The sequence below is a fragment of the Rattus norvegicus genome, chromosome 3, assembly GCF_036323735.1.
Source record: "Rattus norvegicus strain BN/NHsdMcwi chromosome 3, GRCr8, whole genome shotgun sequence".
NCBI lineage: Eukaryota > Metazoa > Chordata > Mammalia > Rodentia > Muridae > Rattus > Rattus norvegicus.
This window is the reverse complement of record NC_086021.1, coordinates 140,432,101-140,447,298: the sequence shown is the minus strand read 5'-3', so window position 1 is coordinate 140,447,298 and position 15,198 is coordinate 140,432,101. Positions and strand designations below refer to the sequence as shown.

At 44.0% G+C, this 15,198-nt stretch overlaps 1 protein-coding gene across 5 annotated transcripts in view; it reads right to left on the bottom strand.

The window, feature by feature from the left end:
* Window positions 1-15,198, bottom strand: part of Shld1 (shieldin complex subunit 1) — a 70,663-nt gene that overhangs the window by 14,975 nt on the left and 40,490 nt on the right. The gene's annotated exons all lie outside the window — the stretch shown is intronic.

The following is a 15,198-nucleotide window of genomic DNA, read 5'->3' as shown; positions in this document are numbered from 1 at the left end:
CAACCAGGAAAATTTGGGGGCCAACCCTGAAGAGACTGTGGCAATTAAAGATGTAAATAACAATGTTTAGTGACTTTTATTGTCAATCAAGGCAACATAAATGAAGCTTTGTTTATGGTGTTCACTAACTTTTTTGCTCTTTTTGAAAAAGGCTGAGTTACTGAAAGAAGCACAGAAATAAAAAGTATATATGTCTTTTAAGGCAGCCAAGGAAATAGTTATGCAAATATTTATGTAATTACAGAAATATTTAGTCAATCTATCTAGGTCAATGAATGGTTTCCCAGCAGGAAAAATCATTATTGTTCTTATGAGATGCCAGTGTGCATAACAGGTCTTCTGGAGGTCAGCTTTATCTCAGAATAGTGTCATGAACTGAACCAGAATATTGTCCTTGAATGCCCTCAAAATGCAGAGTCTGCAAATGTCACTGGTTTGATATATGCCAAGATTCTTCAAATAATTTTGCCAATTCTAGTTTTCAATATAAGTAGAGGACTGTGGCCAGATATATCTCTGAGCTAACAGAATGCACCAGCTCAAGACCCAGAGGACTAGGCCTGAGGAATCTATTTAAAAGATCGGGGGAGGTAATCCCAGTTCTTGGGAGTCAGAAGCAGGCAGATCTCTGAGTTCCAGGACAGCCAGGTCTACTGAGTGAGTTCCAAGAATAGCCAGGGCTACACAGAGGAGCCCTGTCTCAAAAAAACAAAAAACAAACAAACAAACAAACAAACAAAAAACCCCAACCAAACAACCAACAACAAAAACAAACGGTCAAGGCAGGAAGAGCTACCAAAGCAAAACCATGAGAGAAATTCTCACAGGTCACCTCCAGGAAAGCAGGGACAGACTGGCTAATCACATAATTAGAAAGTCAAAGGGGTCAGGCTGGGCTTCTCTGTATTTCCTGGGGCATGGAAGGAGCCCACAAAGAGCCTGGGGTTGATGGTTTGGAGTTGTGTCCGGGATTCTTGTGACGGAGGTGGCCACCTCCACACTGTGTTTAAAACAGAAACGCATTTAACCACATGGATTCCTGGCCATTCACAGGTGCCTCTGTGCTGGTTAGGAGAACAGAGAAGAGCAGGAAATAGAGATCCTTTAATTTAACAGCTTCACTTTTAAAAAAAGAATCCCTCCTCCTTCCTTCCCCCATGTGTGTTTCTTCTTTCTTCTTTTGTGCATCAGACAAGAAGGCCTTTCTGGTGGGGACAGGGCGGACCTCAGATGAGCCAATTCTGCCTCCTGGCTGCTTGCCTCAGCCAGGTTTTGATGCCAAGCTGTCAGTTACTAGCAGGGACTGGCACCCTTAGTTGGGTCTTCTGATTAAAAACAAGCCTTAGGGAAGACCAGCAGAGGTTTAATTCATGAACTGGGATCTGGTCAGGGTTTCAGACAGACTGAGATGGCAGAGAGTAGTAGAATTCTCCATGAAGGATAGCAGAGGCTCAAAGAGCCGGTGAATGGTCCAGGATAAGGAGGGATAAAGAATTGTTAGGAATACAGGGAGGGAGGAGAAAGGCTAGGGAGTTAGGGCCACAGCTGTGAACATCAGAAACTTACTGTTTCAGCCCAGGAGACACTGTGACTGGAAACACTGAAGTGTTCCTAGCTTGTAGTGCAGCGAGACAGTAGCTCAAGCAGTCTGGCAGGAGGCTACAGACCAGTGGTTCTCTTCCTTTCACATAGTTCCTCATGCTGTGGCCACTCTCAACCATAAAATTTTTCATTGTTACTTCAGAACTGTAAGTGTGCTACTGCAATGAATTGTAATGGGAATATCTGATACACCACACCTGGGAAACGGTCATTCAGCCCCCAAAAGGGTCAAAATCCAGAGGCCGAGAACCACTGCTGTGGATGGTCTCTCCTTATCTAAGGTCTACTCAAGTTAGAAATTGACTTGAAGATGCATGTCTAACCACTTATGTTAAGGTTTCAAAAGCTCAGAGTCTTAACATACTAATCAACGGAATCCTGATAATGTATCAATCTAGCCTTGGAAAAGCACTGGCTACAGTTATCATGGTCACAGGCTCCAAATTTTAAAATTCCTTTGGTCATTTTCTAAATGTAGATTTTAAAGGTGCTTCTCATTGTGCTGAAAACATTTGTATCATATATATGTATAAATATGGATATAGATAGAAATATAGATGTATTTCTAGGCTTCTGAACAGAGAAAGGTGTTCATACCTTTAACCCTTTAGGGTCTTCAAGCTTTTGTGATGGCTCAAAGATATGACTCTATTCCAGCTGTTTACAGACACTTGTTAACAGCTTTTTCTACACTGAGAATTTCAGCCCAGATTACATATCATACGCTACAGATCTAAAACTTTTATCTCCTTTAAACTCCTGTAGACTTTTAAAAAAAAATTATGTGAGCCTTAGGAGTCATGACTTAGATCTACTTGTCACAGGTCAAATGGACTCCACATAAGTACACCTGTCAGTCAACAGCTTAAGTTTTCCTCCCTACTGTCCCTAAGAGGGTGGACTCTTTCCTTCCCTTAAACTCCTTAGCTTTACCTTCTGTCCCTAGTCTATATCTGTCCCAGCAGATTTCTAATCAGCTGACAGACGCCACCCAGGAATCAACTATGGCATGCAAACTGCTCACACACTGTAACACAGCAGCCCCCAAGTGGCTTTGAGGAACCAGAGGGCCCTGGACTAAAAGCAGATAGAAACCAGTCCAGCCAATGTGACGGCGCTGTCTCTTCAGGCTGTCACTAGACCACACACACCCCACCCCTATTGCCTGAATCCCTTCCTTTCCACCTCTGACAGGCAGTCTAGCCTTCCTGGGCCAGACAATGACGTCCTAATTTCAGCTGAGAAGCAGTTACAGAAGAGACTATATCACCCCTTATCATCAACAAAAAGCTGAAATATTAGGTCCAAAGGAAACTGTTCCCCTTCACTGAAAGGAGTCACTTCCCTTATCTCTGGCAGAAGGGACAAATGGATACCTGTGGTGCCTATTAGCAAACCAAAGCTCATGCTGACTTCTAGGCTCTTTCAGAATCACAAGTGCTTGTTAAAAATCAGAGTTACAAAAACTTGCAGAAAGGGCTACTCAAGATGAAAGCTGGGATGTGATTGAATAGCTTACTTCATGGTGACTGGATTTTACCTGGGAAGATCGAAATCAGCGTTTACTTTTCTGTCTTGTTATTTGATGCATCCTAATGCTCATTTCTGGATGTCAATGTTCTATTCTTTTGTAGACACCAAGGGCCCTAAAATTAACTCCCTAGAATATGAGTCAATGGTTTGACCCATTCTCCTAGATCTCCTACTGAACTATAGATATGCTATCTTGTGAAAGTATTTGTAAGAATAGTTTAAATACTAAACCTATTGTGGGTAAACTGGTCTCTAGTCACTTAAACCAACCATAAATTTCCATAAATTCCTAGAGGAAACCAGTCTCTAGACCAGCCATAAACTCCTATGTAGTGTCCCTAACCTAACAGTTATGAGGACTGCTTGGCCACTTAACTGCTATCTTTCCACTTCTGTAAACAATGCTTGCTTGCTGCAGAAGCCCAGGGCTACCTTTCTATACACGTCACAATTGCATTTTTTTTTCTTTTAAAAATTCGAACAGATTGAAGGTTGAGGCTAATTCCTGCTACCCTCCCTGGAACAGCCCCATTGGAGATAGAGTCCTTATTCAGACATCTTAGGGATTTTTCTTTTCAGATACTCCATAACAGGTCAAGAGTTGAGCTCTCAACTGTTCCTGCATATCTTTGCTCTGTCATCATGGACTCTAAGCCTCTAAAACCATAAGCTCAATTAAATACTTTCTTTTATAAGTTGCTTTGGACACAACACTTTGTCATTGCAATAGAAAAGTAGCTAATAGAAGTTGATACCAGGGACTGGGCTATAGCTGTGAAAGACCCGACCATGTGGTTTTGTGAAGGACTGTGAAGGACTTTATGACTTTAAACTAGAAAAGCATCTAAATGCTATAAGCAGAGATTAAGGGGCCATCCTAGTCAGATCTTAGAAGAGAGTAGTGCTGAGAGCCATATGGACCATAGAGGCCTAGCTCAAGAGGTTTCAGAAAGGAACAACACTAACAACTGAGCTAGAGACCATTTGACAAAATATATGGCTGCCTTCTGCCATTTTCTTAAGAATTTTGCTGAGGCTAAATTGAAAAGTAATGGATTAATTTCTTTGGCAGAGGAGATTTCAAGACCAACTATCCCAGGAAGGCAGCAGAACTTGGCCGTGTAGTCCATGTGGGACAGGCTTTAGGATTATGAAGGATACACTAGTAAAGGGGTTGTAGAATCTTCCTCTAGTTAAGGAGAACCACTGAGAGTAGGTGTGTGGCAGGGGAGTCCCTGCACAGAAGCCCAAAGAGGTCATCAAATGAAGCTGTGAAACCTGAATTGCAGTGGGGTCCTGGAGATGCTGCAGATGCCAGAGCCATGGGATATCTGCCAAGAAGAGCTGCACACAGGATGTGGAACCACCCCAAAAGAGAGGAGTGTGTTGTAGGTAGAAAAGCTGGAAGGGGAGAGCCATCTGAACCCTCTGATGTCAGGCATGGAGCTACAGGATTTAGAGTTTGCCCTGACAAATTCCCATCTTGTTTTGATCCAATATTGCCTCACTACGCCCCTCATTCTTCCCTTCTGAAATAGTCATGTATATATCTGCAGCTTGCTTCTTTATTTTACTGGGGATTACAATTAAGAGATTGTCTTGAGTCTCAGAAGATACTTAGACTTTTAAGTCAGTGTTGAGCTGGAAAGACTATGGGAACTTCTGAAGTTGGACTAAATGCATTTTGCCACATGATATGGCCACAAGCCTATTGGGGCCAGGGAGTGGAATGTAGTGGTTTGAATGAGAGTGGTCCCTAAAGCCCCTTTTGCTAGAACTCTTTGGGAAGGATTAGGAGATGTGGCCTTGTTAGAGGAAGGTGTCACTGGTGGCAGGCTTGAGATTTCAAAAGACTAATGACATTCCCAGTATATTCTCAGTGTATTTCCTCTCTGCCTCCTTCTTGTGGACCAAGATGTAAGCTATCAGCTATTCCATGCCTTTGGCCTGTCATCATGAATACTATTCCTCTGAAATTGTAAGCCCAATTAAACACACTATTTTATAAGTTGTTGGGTCATGTTTTTTGCTACATCAACAGAGATATAACAAATGCATATGTAGACAGTACAAATTTGACTAGATGGGTTATGAAAAAAATGAAATTGGGAGGAAATTAGGGGAGGAGTATATCTATGAGGAGACATGGGAAAGAGGAAGTAAGACCCAAATGCATGATATGAAAGTCTCGACTAATAAAAATATTATATTGTTAAAAATAAATACATTTATTTAGTTGCTAGAGAGTACAGTTGGTTTGAATGAAAATGGTCTTCAAGTCTCATAGGGAGTGGCACTTTTGGGAGGTGTGACCTTGTTGAAGGAAGTGTGTCACTGGGTGTGGGCTTTGAGGTTTCAAATGCTCAAGCCAGGCCCAGTGTCTCTGTCTTCTTGCTGCCTGCTGATCAGGATGGAGAACTCTCAGGTGTCTCTCTAGCACCATGGCTGCCTCTGTGTTACCATGGTTCTCATAATGATAATGGACTAAACCTCTGAACTGTAAGCCAGCCCCAATTAAATGTTTTCCTTTATAAGAGCTGCTATGGTCATGCTGTCTTTTCACAGCAATAGAAACCCTACAATAGCTACTTAGTGGATCACTTGTTTGCAAGCATAATGTCTTGGGTTCAACGCCCAATACCACAAACAAACAAACAAACAAACAAACACTTGTTTGAAGACATGAGGGTTGTAAGCCTTACAGCTAGGGTTTAAACAGAAAAGACCAAAGAGAACAATATTAGAGAGCATAGGTAAGTTCACAGGTTCCAGCACAGCACACAAAGTTCTGCTCAAAGACATCAAGTATCTTCATGGTACTCAATACTGATATCACCGCTAGGAATTCAGACTTGCACTCTCTAAACTTCAAAGTTCAAAAGTAATTATTTACTTAATGATTTGTGGTTTTGGTCTAAAAGTGGTTTCAGATGTCTTGGAGGCAGCAGATAGGGGAGTGGGAGGAAGTGCTAAAACTCCATTATATCACACCAAGGCTGTGCTCAGTACAAATTATAATTACCACAGGTTCTTCTTTTCTTTCTTTCTTTTTTTGAAGGGGGGGGTGTTACAGGGCAGGAAAGTGGGGCTAGCGATTGAACTCTGGGCCTTCAAAATGCTAAGAGGGTACTTTACCAAGCTATATCCCATCCCGTTATTGTAGGTCATTCTAATGGAGCTCCTTACTGATCCTACATTTATCAGTTAGTTTGGTAAACTATGCTGGACTCAAGAGAAAGACCATTATTTAGAATCTGCTCGGAAAGATAACCACAATGTAGATCTCAGGGATGGAGAAACCTTGAGAGACTAATGCCTGCCATGTATTCTGTTATCTGAAACACAACCCTATTGTCATTTGCTCTCCAGCATTCTCTCTGTCTCTCTCCATCTCTCTATCTATCTGCCTACCTGTATTCATCCATCAATACCATCCATGTCTTTATGACAAAACTATCAGACTAAAACAAACGGGTTTAAATAAACTCGTTGACTATAGACTAAGGTTGTGTCCTGGTTTGAATGAGAAACATCTCTCATGGTCTTAAGCATTTGAACACTTAGGGGAGGTTTAGGCAGTGTGCAGTCTTGCTACAGGAAATGTCTCACTGGCTTTGAGATTGAAAGTCTTGGACTCTGCTTCCTGCTTGCTGCAGAAGGTTGAGACCCTCAGCTTACTATTCCCACTGCCATGTCTCGCTTGCCTGCCATGGCCGACATGGCCTCCCTGTGGAACCACAAGCCAAAGTGGACCCTTCTATAGGTTGCCTTTGGTCATGGTGTTTTTATCACAGCAACAGAAAAATAGCCAAGCAATGGCGAGGAATAGTAAGGCTGAGTTTGTATGTAGAGGATGCAAATGTTGGGCGCTCCACACACGGTGGAGCACAGCAACTATTTTAAAAGACAGTTTGGGACAGAGATCCTTACAGAGGCACAGAAAAAGAAAATGTTTGATTAGACATGAAAAGTTATAAATTATAAATCTGCCAGTTGGGGAAAGTAAATGTTTGCTGAAGATTAGATATGTGGAAAAGACACGTCATCAAATCTAAAGTAATTAAAAAAACCCAATTTAATATAATACAGCTTTACTCAATTTTAATAAACCTCTCCGCGGTGCAGAAGGAAATGAGTTTGTGTCTTTGGTATGACTCCAGTGAGGTGAAGCTGAGTTAATTATCCCCACGGTAAACATAGACTTGGCTCAGTCAATGAGCCTACCTGGCCGACAAGTTCATTTCCACCTGCTGGAGAAACTGCCTAGTAACCAGACATGCATCACACTGTTACAGCGACATGTGTCCGTAAGGAGGGCGTCCAAAGGTGTACTTTAATTCATGACTGATGTTTACTTTTATTGACATAGTAATTGCTTATAACTTATAAGTTTGAAAGAAGAGACCGATGAGTCTTATTCTGAAACGCAATGGCTCCCCATCCCTTCTGCATCCCCACAGTCCACCACTTCAACTTACTGCTTTCATTTTTCAGATCTTTGGGTCTGTCTAACCCATGTTTTCAAGGCAGTGCACCAGTTTTCTACACCACATGCTCGTCCCCTACCCAGCAGGGGAGAATTTAAGCCTCTGGCAGAAGGGAGCCTTCCCTTCCCCGTCCCTCAGTATGGTTTATGGGTCACAGTGAAGCAGTATTCAGTGCTTACATTATTACAACTACACAAAACCTCATCACTTGTATATACTTGTTTCTTTTCTGTGTCTGTTTGCTGTGATTTTAGACAGGGTCTCACTCTGTAGTCCCAGCTAACCTGGAACTCACTGTGTAGACCAGGCTGGCCTAGAACACTCATAGATCTATGTCCCTCTGCCTCCAAGTGCTGGGATTAAGGGTATTTGTGCCAGGTTTATATGCTGTGTTTATAGCTAACTAAATTTTACCCCAATCCTGTAATAGTGTCTTAATACAATTTTCCTATGTTAGGCACCTGGGACAAATCCTCGCTTTCTCAGCCCTTACCACACTCCAGGATCTTCCACCCGTGGCTGGATTTTCTGCCCCATTCTGGTTTTGGTGTTTTGTTTTTCAGATTTTTCTGTCTTCTTAGTTGTCTCTGCTTCTCCCAAGTTCCTATTTCTCACTACTGTTGAAATTTCTAGAACCTATTTCTCTCTCTGTTCTCTAAGAATCCTTACAGAGGATTTCCTTGAATGGTCGAGTCAGTATTTTGGGGGAAGGGTTATCAAAATGCTAATTGGAAAGTCCCATATGAACAGAACTCACAGATAGACCCCCCCCCTCACCTGGGCAGCCAGATGGGAAGGTTCAGGGTCCTCTTTCTGGAGAGAGCACTTAGCCAGAGACACTACGGAGAGGCTGGGCAAAGGCGTTGTGTTCTCAAGAAGCATCAGAGGCCTCAGGTAGGAGAGATAAGGGAGGGAGCAATGCAAAGGACAGGGTACAGACAGGGGGACAGCAAAGGACAGGGTACAGACAGGGGGACAGCAAAGGACAGGGTACAGACAGGGGGACAGCAAAGGACAGGGTACAGACAGGGGGACAGCAAAGGACAGGGTACAGACAGGGGGACAGCAAAGGACAGGGTACAGACAGGGGGACAGCAAAGAACTGTTCCTGAGGTGGGAACCAGTGGGCGAAGAGGGAAAGCAGGCTCTATAACCAGAGCCATGGGGACAAGGTGGGGACAAGGATGAGCAGGAGGGGGGGGAGACACATCTAGATTATGCAAAGAAGTTTTTACAGACCTTGTCAGAGACATTTACAGAGTCAAACATTAAAATCTTTTGTAACATTTTATCAAATGGATCCAAATTATCTTTACAATATCTTCATCACACATAGAAAAATCACCTCTGATTTCCTTCTGGTGAATCACAGGGTAACATTTTCTACAGTGTTCATTTAACCTTATGAAGAGCCTGGGGGAAAATGGAGCTTTATAAACACACTGGAAACTCCCTGAATGAGCTGTAAGTCTCCACAAGCAGGCTTCAGCTACACACCAGGGAAGCAGTCCACACCGCTGAGAGAAACACAAACAAACAGACAGGAAGAGGCAGGCCCAGCAATACGAGTTTGAGGCCAGCCTGGTCTACACAACAAGCTCTAGACTAGCCAAGGCTACATAAGACTGTCTCAAAACCAAACCAAACCAAACCAAACCACAAACCCCCTAAACCAGCTCGTTGCTGGAATGAGGAGGGGGCTTGAGAATGAGTCAAGTTTTCAGCCCTATCAGGCCCCAAAGGTGGTCCATTTAACCCTCACCTTCACTTTAGCATATGGGATAAATGCAGAACCACACTATAGGGCTGGGCCTCTGCTTGTCCTAAAAGGCCACAGAAGAGAAGAAAAGTGAATCCTTTGGTTTACAAGCTATGGTGTGGGAACTACTTTATTCAGATAAGATTCACAGCTTTCCCTGCTCAACACTGAATGGTTATAAGGGACAAGAGGGGCTCCAGAGCCACCTCCCTGGATGTCTGTAATTTCAAGTGACTCGGAATTGGCTCTAAGAGACATCTGTGCCCCTCCTCCACTGGCCACCCTGATGAAAGTCCAGTACGTGTACACTGCCAGCCATGTTCCCTACTTAGCCTTTCCTTCTCGGTGCTACTTGGGAACACAGGCCTGTGCACAGCCTCTGGGCAGCCATCCTCAGTTCAGCAGGGCTAGCTTGTCTCCTCCAGCCCCCTGTAGTCAGTGCTTCAATTCAGATTCATCGAGGTTATTTTGTTTGTATTTCTCTGGTTGACATTTCCTGGAAGCAGAGACCCTGTCCTGCTTTTAGGGAGTATTTTAGGGAGTGAGGAAGAATGGATGAGGGCCCTGGTTTTCAATGCTAAAGGGTAACCCCAAATAACCATCACACAAGCTGGTAGTGGGGTGAGAAGCGAAGGCCTGGTTCCACCTCAGTCCCTAGTTAGTGCTCTGGCTTCGGATCCTGCCTCCCTTCACAAAGGAACACGCCTGCGTTCTCTTGCACACACAGGAAGGGGGATTTGGGTTTCTAAGTTTGACAATAAAAATCAGGATGCTTGGGTCTCAGATGTGTGTCTCCTCAAGCCCATATGTTGAAATCCTACCCCAAGGGGAGGATGCTACAAGTGGGGCCTTTGGGAAGGGATTAAGTCATAGGGGAGGAGTCTTTATGAGTGACATATTAGTGACTTTATAAAGGAGAGCTTAGACAGCCCTCTCCACTGCTTAAGGACACAGCTAGTAGGTACCATCTATGAGCCAGGTACCAAGTCCTCATCACACACCAAATCTGCTGGCCCCTGACCTTGGACTTGCCAGCCCACAGAACTGTAAGCAACAGACTTCTTTTATTTACAAGCTATTTAGTCTATAGTGTTTTGTTATAACCTTCCAAAAAGACTACAGCATGCTGGGGAGCACATTCAACTGATTTAGAGCAGATTTCTGCCCACAGGGTTAGAAGAGGATGGGCTGGAGTGAGGAAAAGAAAGCTACTGAGGACTGGCTAACTGTGAACTCTAGGGACTTTGTTTTTTGGTTGTGTTTCAACAGTTTCATGTAGTTCAGATTGGTCTTGAGCAGGCTATGTAGCCAAGACTAGCCTTGAAGTCTTGACCTTTCTTCTGGGATTACAGGCATGTGTCACTCTAGCTCTGATCTGTGGTTTTGCTTTGTTTTGTTTTCATCATCATCATCACCCTCATCCTCATCATCATCATCACCACCATCATCCTCCTCCCTACCATATTCCATAGATTTTTTTTTCATAAATTTTTTAAAGAGAGAAAGCTAGTTCATTCAAAAATCCTAAGCAAATTAGAAGGCAATCCGTCCCGGTGAGCTTGGGATACCTTGTGCCTGTATCAGTAGACACTAGGTCTCTTTCCTAGTTCTCTGATCAAAGTTCCAAATTGTTAATTAAAAAAATACTAATGGCTGGGAGGGCGAAGGCTCTTCCTATGCAAGCATAAGGACCTGAGTTTGAGTCCCAGCATCATGTAAGAAACTATATAAAAAAAATCAGTTGGTGTGGCTTTCACGACTGTGACCTGAGTGTTGGTAGGCAGTTAGGGAGTCAGCGAGCCTCAGGTAGAGAGCCAGTCTCAAGATAATATGGTGGAGAGTGGTAGAGGCTCTGCATTTTCTGAGAAACTCCTTCTCCCTCATGCAGGTCAGGCACACACCATCATACCACCTGACGTTTAGAGGACTCTGTTCAGGACGCACAGTAGCATATACAGTTAAGCAGGGGCTCTGAAACAGTGACAATATCACACTGCCCTAAACCAGAACAGAACAGACAACACAATGCACCCATTAAGGTTCAAGAGGGACACTCCATCAATGCTGAGGGCTCCTTAGGGAGCCTAAAGAGTAAGGTAAATCTCAGAGGGGTCTGGTAAGAAAAACCTGAAGTAGTCAAGGAAAGAACCCTAAGAGCCTGAATTAGAACTGGTTTAGGAGCCCATTTTTAGGAGGCAAAACCAAGAGTTCAAATATAGTAGGTTGTGTGTGTCCGAGAACACACAGGTTGGAAACACCACGACAGCAGGGTGAGGCCACATTAGTCAAACTATGGCAGCAGCTACTGTGATTCCAAAAACATGACGGTCACCACAACTACCCAGAAATTCAGGCAGAATCTGAAAGGGCAAATCTTAAGATCCAAGGTCAAGAAAACAAGAAGCATGAGGTTTTAAAAGGTGAAAGTTGTTGAGATGTACACACAGACACAAAGACACACAAACACACAGACACACATACACAGACACAGACACACACAGACACACACACACAGACACATAAGACACACAGACACAGAAACACACACTCACACAGACACACACACAATCACACACAGACAAACACACACAGAGAGACACACAGACACATAGACACAGAGATACACAGACACACACACATACACACACACTCACTCACACAGACACACACAAACACATACACACACACTCACACTCACTCACACAGACACACACAAACACAGACACACAGACAGACAGACACACACACACACACAGACACATAAGACACACAGACACACAAACACACACTCACACAGACACACACAAACACACACTCACACAGACACACACACAATCACACACAGACACACACAGAGAGACACACAGACACATAGACACAGAGATACACAGACACACATACACACACACTCACACAGACACACACAAACACACATACACACAGACAGACAGACACACACACACAGAGACAGACAGACAGACAGACAGACAGACACACACACACACACACACACACGAGTATACAGTATATATGCTTCCACTAAGGTGAAGTAAAGGAAGCAGCTACTGAGGGTAGAAGAAAGGTCTAAATCATGATGGCAGAAGGAATATTTGGGGGAGGTAGTAGTCTAACAAGAAGAAGAAAGGAGGACAGATGGGGGAAGGGACATACAAGCAAGCTATGATGACATACATGTATGAAAATGTCACAGTGAAACTCCTATTCTGTACACTAAAAATATTTAAAAAACAAGACACCAATATGGGACCAGGGATGGATGTAGAGCTCGGTGGTTTGCCTGGCACGCACAAGGTATGTGATGATATCTAGCACTGACTGAGGGAAAAGCTACTGGCTCCATGGCTGCTTCCGAGAAGACAAGAGATGAGATTTAGGATGGAAACAGTAGCAGGCAGTTCTGTTCAGAGGAATTAGTCCTTTTGTTTTCCACACTTATTTACTTATTTATTTAGACATGTGTGCATATTTCATGACCCTCATGTGGATGCATAGTACAGCTTGTGGGTGTCAGTTCTCTCCTTCTCCCACACGGGTTCCTGAGTCTGAACCCAGGTGCTCAGGATTGACAACAAGGACCACTGAGATATCCTGCCAGTCCCCTGTCTTTTTCTTTTTTTAATTTGGAGAATGTAGTAGACACTAGCCAAGATAATCTCAAGAATGTAAGCAGCCAGGCAGTGGTGGCTCACACCTTTAGTCCCAGCACTTGGAAGGCAGAGGCAGGCAGATCTCTGAGTTCGAGGCTAGACTGGCCTATGGAGTGAGTTCCAGGATAGCCAGGGCTATACAGAGAAACCCTGTCTCAACATCCCCCACCAAAGAAAACCTCAAACAAACAAGCAAATAAAAGAAGAGGAGGAAGAGGAAAAGAAAGAAGAAAAAAAGTCGGGCATATGTAGCATAGGCCTGTAATTCCAGAAGCCAGGAGGCAACAGTGAGAAGATTCTGAGTTTAAAGCTAGCCTGAGCTACTTTGGAAACACACACACACACACACACACACACACACACACACACACAAGTGGACAGAGGAACTATAGCAATGGTATAATAGGAGCTGAAAAAGAAGAAAACACAACACAACACAGCAAAAATTCCCCACTGTGTAGAAAGATTGTTTTTTTTTAAAAAAGATTCATTCATTATATATAAGTACACTGCAGCTGTCTTCAGACACACCAGAAGAGGGCATTGAAACCCATTACAGATGGTTGTGAGCCACCATGTGGTTGCTGGGAACTGAACTCAGGACCTCTGGAAGAGCAGTCAGAGCTCTTAACCGCTGAGCCATCTCTCCAGCCCAAGGGTGTTTTTTTTCCTCTTTGAGCTTTTGTATATTTCCTGATCTTTTACAATGAGCATGCAAACCAGAAAACTTGGAAGGAGAGCGTGTGATTGACTGACTCACACAGAGAAGTTTCGAGGGGATTATTCAAATGCAGACTGAGCAAGGGCAGCAACAGAACCTCAAAGTCCACAGTCAATCACTTGTCAGAAGCTCAGACACCCACAATACCCGACCTTAGGTGGAGAATGACACAGAGTTGGATGCATTCGCAGGGCTCTCAAAGAGTCACATGGTCTCTTACTTTAAGCAAAAAGTTCCATTTGGAGACACTGTAAGCTTTAAATGGCCACTGAGACACTGCGACTGGCTTTACCTGGTGAAGCAGCACAAAGGACCTGGAGTCAAGCAACCACTCTCCTTTAAATGACCGCAATGTCACATTTTCACATTGATTTTTAAAATTTTCCATTAAATTACAAAATACAAATATACAAAGTCATCACACTCTTTATTGGTTCCCATGAACAGAACACATCTAGAACAATTAGCTTGGAGGCCAGGAACTCCAGAACCCCAGGCCTTCGTCCTGTACCCTCCATTTATGATGTGTTAGCAGTTACAGCCATTCTGATACCCATCACCTACATCGCTGTGTCTTTTTCAAAAGTATTTCTATTTTCCTTTACTTGTGTATTTGTATGCCTCATGGAATGGGCGGTTGGGAGGCAGGCATGGGGAGGTGCCCACAGAGACCAGAAGAGGTCATCACAGTCCCTGGAGCTGGAGTTACAGGTGGCTGTGAGCCTCTGGATGTGGGTGCTTGGGCGGGAACTTGGTCCTCTGTCAGAGTAGCAGGCTGCTGTCTTTGTGACTTATAAACAGAAAGTCGCACAGGATGTGCTCTTTGGGGTCTGGGTTCTTTCACCTGTCACTGGGTTGTGACAGTCATTCATGTGTACTGTGACAACCTGTATATTTTCAGGGATGAACCTACACTGTGAAGAACCACTATTGACCGTCCATTCCAGTAGTGGCAGCTTACGGGTGGTTTCTCGTTATCGTTAGCATTGGTGCTGCCGATAGTCAATGGATGTGGGCGTGTTCCTTTTGGGATGTACCTGGAAGTACACGTGCTATGCTCCAGGGCACACACATGCTCAGCTTTGAGACATTGCACACAGGAGGCAGCTTCTCTGTGAACCGAGGCCTGGCTGTTCTGCTTGCATCCTAGTGATGGCATCTTATGCCAGGGCTTGAGCAAAGCTGACCTTTTCATTGCAGAGGACTGAAAGCACCCAGAACATTTACCTTAAGAGTGTGACCTGGAAGGCCTGAGAGACCTGGCTTCATTCTTTGGAGCCCATGTGAAAGCAGGACTCTGACCTCCACAAGCATGTCACGTGTCACGTGTGTGTTCCCCCATGCTCCACGCCCCCACACACACCTCAGCCCTACACACTAAAGTTAAGCTGAGGTACAGAGACCACCAAGAGTCCAGGACCAGCTTGG